Source organism: Nilaparvata lugens, chromosome 4, assembly GCF_014356525.2.
Source record: "Nilaparvata lugens isolate BPH chromosome 4, ASM1435652v1, whole genome shotgun sequence".
Taxonomy (NCBI): Eukaryota; Metazoa; Arthropoda; class Insecta; order Hemiptera; family Delphacidae; genus Nilaparvata; species Nilaparvata lugens.
The window spans coordinates 61,385,298-61,392,253 of NC_052507.1; the positions used below are offsets into that span (position 1 = coordinate 61,385,298).

At 32.1% G+C, this 6,956-nt stretch overlaps 1 long non-coding RNA gene across 1 annotated transcript in view; it reads left to right on the forward strand.

The window, feature by feature from the left end:
* The first annotated feature begins 4,446 nt into the window (after nucleotides 1–4,446).
* LOC111044532 overlaps nucleotides 4,447–6,956 on the forward strand; it is a 34,831-nt gene continuing 32,321 nt past the window's right edge. The window contains exons 1-2 of the long non-coding RNA XR_002605646.2: nucleotides 4,447–4,685; nucleotides 5,070–5,140. This is a non-coding gene — a long non-coding RNA (uncharacterized LOC111044532). The remainder of the gene's footprint in view (nucleotides 4,686–5,069; nucleotides 5,141–6,956) is intronic.

Genomic DNA, 6,956 nt, shown 5'->3' on the forward strand with positions numbered 1-6,956 from the left:
TGTGTTAGTGGAACTTCATGCAAATGATAAATTACGTTCTTAAAGCGTTTTAAACCCATCATATTTAATTTTTTTAATACCATACCGGCCTATAACAGAAAAATTTCAAAGCTGATAAAAATATCACTTATGTAATATTGAAGCTCATAATACTTGTAATACACTCAAATGACCACGGTAATAAATAACACTTGAAATAGGTACTCATCTGTGAATAAAAGCATCCATTAAAAAAAGAAAGCACATTGTAACTTTACTTATATAAAATGTATAATATACTAATAAAGTACAGTATTACAATAGGGCTACTTGAATTGTTAATTAATAATAGAAATAATTCCATAGTACCCTTTTACAAAAACTTTTTCATATAAACATTTATAAAAACAAACTAGTTTCCGCTTTCAAGCAATTTTCAAGTTATAAAAAATTTCTTGATTTAAGTAAAATATTCTATATTATCTACTAAATCCATGAAAATATCCCTTTCCTGTATCGTACATTGTGCAAAATAGCTCTTGTAAATCTAATCATTCTTCAAATAGAAAAAAAAACACACAATTTCAAATGTATATAAGCTACATTATTTATTCATTATTACACTTATTAAATCTAATAGATCATTCATGTGAAACTATTACAAATACTGTAATGAAATCTGATCACTATCATTTAATGAAGAGAAATCAACACCTTATATAATATATTGGATTAGATTTTTTCGCCACACTGCACAGAAAGCAGCTGTTTTCCAGTCCCTACGTAGATCTGAAAGACCTTGTTTGCAGACGACGTCAGAAAAGGGTTTCTTTTCCGGTCTAGGCCAGAAAGTTGTCTCTTTCCAGCCGCTTATGGCTGGAAACAACGCGCTAATTATTATTAATAAGTCATCCGCTAGATCGGGCGAGTGTCAGCTTTCATAATAAGCTGAAGTCGCCATGATTTTAGTTCCAGTTTCGAATCAAACTAATTCGCTTCGCAACCAGTTTTATTCAATTATTTATTGTTGATTAGTGCATTCCGAATTTTCAAAAATGCTTGAAGATGACTGTGGTATTCCAAGTGAAATTTTAAAAGAATCTGAAATCCTGACTGCAAATCTTCTACCACTAAAATCAAGAGATAGGTACGATAGCTTAACGAGTATTCTTTATTTTGTATTCTTTATTTATTTTGTCAGCAATACCTGTAGTGTGGCGAAAAATATCGTTCGCACCACGGGCAAAAATGTTTTTCCAGCTCTCAATCTTTTCTAGTCCTCGGCCTACGGCCTCGGACTTGAAAACCGATTTCGAGCTGGAAAAATCTCATTTTCTGCTCTAGGTGCGAAATATACTATATTATCACGTGCCAAACACGCGACCTCAAACGATCACCGTATCGCAGAAATTCCCTTGCATCAATTTTGAATTTCTTTCCTTCTGTTTGAGTGGAGGTGGCTCTAGGCCATTGGATGGTGCCTGGGTTTTCAGAGTAGGCGGGGTTTTTTGGGCGGTTATGACTGCTCTTGAGTCGGAGCCGTGATGTCTGCCGATCCTGAAATCCCAGGTTAATTATCACATTACTGTATTCAGTCTCTAGTCTTAAGCGCTGGTCGCACACTTCCTCAAGTCGAAGTCGATCTGTTGGGGTTTTCCTGCTTCCAAGTCGCCGCTCAAATTGCACTTTATCACATTCGCTTTCTTGTTCCAATCATCCATTAAAAAGTCATTCTCTTCTTCCAAAGTGTATGGGTGTAAGACTATTATATACTGGCACTTCAAACTGTTGGCATTCCTTATAAATACCACCAACGATTCCCAAACTCAAACAATGCTGACAGTTTGAAATGAATCTCACTATAAAGCCTCTATTAAATCCATCCTAAAAAAATATTTACTTTCTTCATATACGGTACGTATTAAATATATTAATAAAGCAAACATCCAATTAGATGCACCATAAACTAGGTACCTACTTATCAAGTCCATTCAAAAACATCATCACTTTGTCAGTCAGATGCATTGTATATATTTTATTCTTTATTTTATTTATTAGAGCAAACAATACAATAGTCGGAAAAGAAAAAACAGGCTATTGCCCAAAACTTCTTCAATTACATAATTTTGTCTTGAATTATCCAAATACTATAATAAGATGCTTGCAAAAGGTCTCTGATGATCTTTGATCAAATCCATTAAAAGAATAATGATTCACTCATTGCAAGTTGAAAATACTTTTCAAATATAATCATTATTGGTTTGTTAGTTTTAATCTAATTATTATAGTAATTTTTGTATCTAAGTTTTGATTGAGAAACTTCATCCCTGATAATTATAGTTATGATATTACGGGTAGTACTTTTTATACTGATAATCATTATCAAAATTGGGAATAACACTTGATAAAAAAAGGTTAATAGAAACATCTAGTGAAATATGGAACAACTTTTTGAGCTTTTCAATTGAATATTTCACATTCCTTCTCCAATTATTATTTATTGGTGTAAATTAAGCCTATGTTGTACGGTAAAAGTTAATTAAATTTTAAGACTATTTAGGCCTATAGAGCGTTCTTTGTATGTAATTATATAGTAACCTATCGAATTATAGTCATTTGGTAGTCTCCTACCACTCCCATTTGATTTGTTCTAATTGATATTCATACATCACGTAAATGAAAGGAGAATGGTATTGTAAACAAATAAATCTTGACTTTTTGGGGATTGGATTGTTATGCTCTCCACGGAATATATTACTGTAATTCTCGACTTATCATTTCATTAACGAGTCTGAAAAAGCCATATGAGAACGCACCAACAAAATAACATCTAAATCTGAAGATAGTTGAATGTTGTGAATTCACTTGTTATTCAGCAGCCAAGTGTGGCTGTGAACGCGATGATTTATAGCAAACAAGTTTTTCAATCGCGCCTCTCAAAGCATCCAGATTCCTACAAATGACGCAAACTGACAGCATTCCTTCTAAATCACATCAATGTTTCCCATTCAACCAATGCTGACAGTTTGAAACGAGTCGCTCCCTACAAGTGACGTAGGTAGTTGAGGGTTGAGAGGGGAGCATTCTACCCCTCCTCCTCACTCAGGATTCGAGATTCTCTCCTCAGGGTTCTCCATTGCCGGCAGAGGATCATTGGACGCAGGAACCCCATGATTTCACTGAATCTATTAGCGAAGGTGAATTCATAAGTGATTAGTGACGTATTTGCTCATTGAATACATTATTCAAGTAAGCGAGGCATTAAATCGGGTAGAACTCTGTTCTAGATAAAGATTCATTAGAGAGATAGAGTTGAAGTTACAATAAATAGAGATAATACATTTTTAAAGATAATGTATTAGATTTGGTTCATTCATCTATGTAAGTGAAATTAGATTTTATTTGTATCTCTTAATTAATAACAGAAAGAAATTTCTCATTTAGTGAGCATTTATCTAAAAAAATATATTTATTAGAATATTAATTCTTTATTCAAAAAATAGATAAAAAATCAAATACATTCCAAAAAGCAAATACAATATTGTTTCCCAATTTCTAATATGCGTTCCCTATAGGCTACCCTGCGTGGGGACACTTGAATACATATAATAAAATATTAATATCATTTAATATATATACTGTAATCTTTTTAGGAGTAAGCATACGAATTTATTCTTCCTATATTTTTTATAGTCTATAGAAATTCTCTACAAGATTTTTTTTTGTAATTTCCAAGTTCTGAATGGAGACAATTTTCCACGCATGGTCATAGTCTCAATAACATGCGCACACAAGAATTACAACAGAGCTAATATGGACAACCGTTGACATATTACAGAGACAATAGGTTATTTTTCCTTCCTCGTTCAGAAATAATTTATAAAAGTATTTACTTGTAATCTTGGGAGAGAGGTAAAACGCCATCAATCGAATGAATTAACGAAGATGCGTAAATGTGATAGATTTCATACCTGAATCAACCTATTTTCAGAAATACCGAATAATGAAAACACCGCTGACATTTTCCTTATGAATCATTACTACCTATTTCATTGGCGGTGATGGAAATCGCATTTCTAGAAACATTACAGGAAGTGCTTCACAGTAGTAAATAAGTTCTCTCTTATTTTTTTCTGTATGTTTTCCAAGATCATCTCTTGAAGACTCCAGGAGTAAGTGTTGGACAAATCAGGTCAACATGCATATTATAGATTAGTAATATCACTGTTTTATTAGAAACACCAAATAAGAAGTGGTATTTATAAACTAAATTTCTCACACTTCGAGTGAGTGTTAGTTTGGATTTGAAAATATTGCTTGAATTTAATAAGAAAAAACTCTTCATCATACCAAATAGATTAAGGAAAATGTAGAACCCATTGTTGACTTTGTACCGTTGTTGACTTTGGGGTCGATCCCGGCTGAATTTCGGACCTTAAATTTCTATCTCACATAGGTGGTTGAAATGCACTTACTCATCTAACTCCTTGATCAGAAGTTTTAACTTTTACACTGTGAATATAATCCATTATGTTAGAGCTATAATTGAACTGCTATTACTATAACACTTATATTGACTTATCAAATCGGTTTAAGGAATACCAGAAAACTTGGCAATTCCGGCCAGGATAGCCGAGACGACTAAGTGCACCCTTCCGTCTGCTGTAGCTACCTCGTCGTGTGGGTTCGAATCCCGCTGTAGGCATGTACGTTTGATTATATCATAAAATCATCCACGCACTCCTCATTACTCAAGCACAAGCTATAAGCTCATGTAGGCATCACCCGCAATAAAAAAAACTTTAGCGTATAAAATCAGATCTACCTTTCCTCAACTTGACTTTACAAGCAATAAAATAATTATTATGTGATGGTACTTGAGCAATAGATGCATATATTTTTAAAATTGGGTTCATCGAAATATTAAGTTCCATTAATGGTGAAAACCCATATTATATAAATCAAATGTTCAAGTTATCTGAGTGATTCTTCTAAAAAAGACGCTTTATAACTAGGCCTAATAATGAATGCTCTATAACGGTGGATGGTATATATTTTATTCTCTTAACGTTTCCATTTATCATTTTCAGCATGGCTTCTCCCGATTCGAATTCTTCTTCAGAAGAACGCTATTCGAAGACATGAGAAGATTGAAGACTAGGTATGCCAGTCTGTTATTTTAAGAGCTGTAATTATCATAGCTACAAAATGAGTCAGCTTCAGACATATCGGTAGAGTCATCTACTGCTTTAGAGCCTTCATTGAAACATCTATACCGTACAGTATTGCTACATAGTTATAGGCTACAAGGCTTGAAACAATTCAACCAAATTCAAAATAAAAAATCATATTTGGGCTAAATCACTTTTCTTCTGGCTCTATTAATTTGAGACGTAGGCTCTATCTTCTAATTGAGATTATGCATATTTTTCATAGAACAAAAACAAACTTTTGTATCCTCTCTTCCAGACTCTACTCCTTAGATTCTACCGATTTACAACTCTTTTCACTCAATTTTTGACTTGAAAAATGAGTTCATTAGACAAACTTGGGATTGTAAATGCTTTTTAGTTTTTGTCTAGCTTAAAAGAATGCTCATTAGACAAAGCTACCACTATAAATTGATTTCTACAATTTAATCTTGAACATGCAATGTACTGTAATTGAGGTTTTTTCTGTGTTCACATAGTTGAATAGTTGTTTATGCATATTGTTTTTCCCATGAAACTAGATTGTTTCATACTATTAAATCCCAATTATTTTTAGCCTTGATAAAATATACTTGAAAATCCCACAAAAGAAAGTTGGGAGAGTATCAATTGTTATAGGGTTTCACTTGTAAAAAAATACCGACTTGAGTAGGCTATAGCTATAGTTTTGTAATAGGCCTATATGTACCGTACCTATATGTACTATTTATATATATGCACCTTTATGTATAGTACTTGTAATTTATGCATTATAGTACTTTAAAAGTTCATATGCACCTTTATGCATATAGTACTTGTAATTTTGCATGTAAAATTGGTTGTGTTGTCTCATGAATTTTCTATAAAGTAATTTGACGTTGTTCAAATTTTGTTTTAAATGTTTCCATGACAAACTTTATATATTTTTGTTTTAATTTTAGATTTAGAAAATATTTTATACTTCATATAGATCATTTTATTGTCGTTTTTCTTTAGGGCTACGTTTGATAAATAGAAATATAAATCTCAGTACCCTTTTAAATTATTTTGTCACAACATGTTTCGGACATTAATGCCATTTTCAAATCAATTTAAAAGGGTGCGTACTGAGATTTATATTTTTATTTATCATATAGATCATTATCTTGAGATTATCAAGAGGAAACATTATTTTGAGATTTCTAAATCCTTGAAAAAAATGAGTGATTGAACTTGTAATAAATATTAGATATGTGGTCAATTTATGTAGCTGAAACCACACATTACTCATCAAATTACTTCTAATAAAAGGCTTCTGCTCAGTCCGCTTCATCTTTCTCAGAATCTTGATTTGATTTGTGATTAGTTTTTTTATTTTCATCTCCTTGATCCACTTTTCCTCGGTCTCTTAAAAGAGAGACTAGGAAAGCTGGGTGCTGAGAAGGAGAGTAATTCCTTGAGGAAGAGAATGAACCGGGAAAAGGGATAAAATAATGGAGAATGATAGAAATGCGTTGGATGATGGAAACATTTCTTTAGTTCAAAAATTTTGTGATTATGTTTTCAAAATCATGCTCACTTCAAATTTGTTTTCAATTGAACCTTAAAAAATTCATGATAGTGGTTCATAAGTATTTTTCATTAAAATATTGTTCGACTATTACCGTACTCTAAAAAGCTATGAAATAGGTAGGCTACCGTACTTAACTTGAACATAAAAATATTTCCTCATAAAATAATTTTATTAGTTTTAATCATCACAATATTGTCAATTTAATAACCTTCCTTAGTTAAATTCATGTTCCTCTT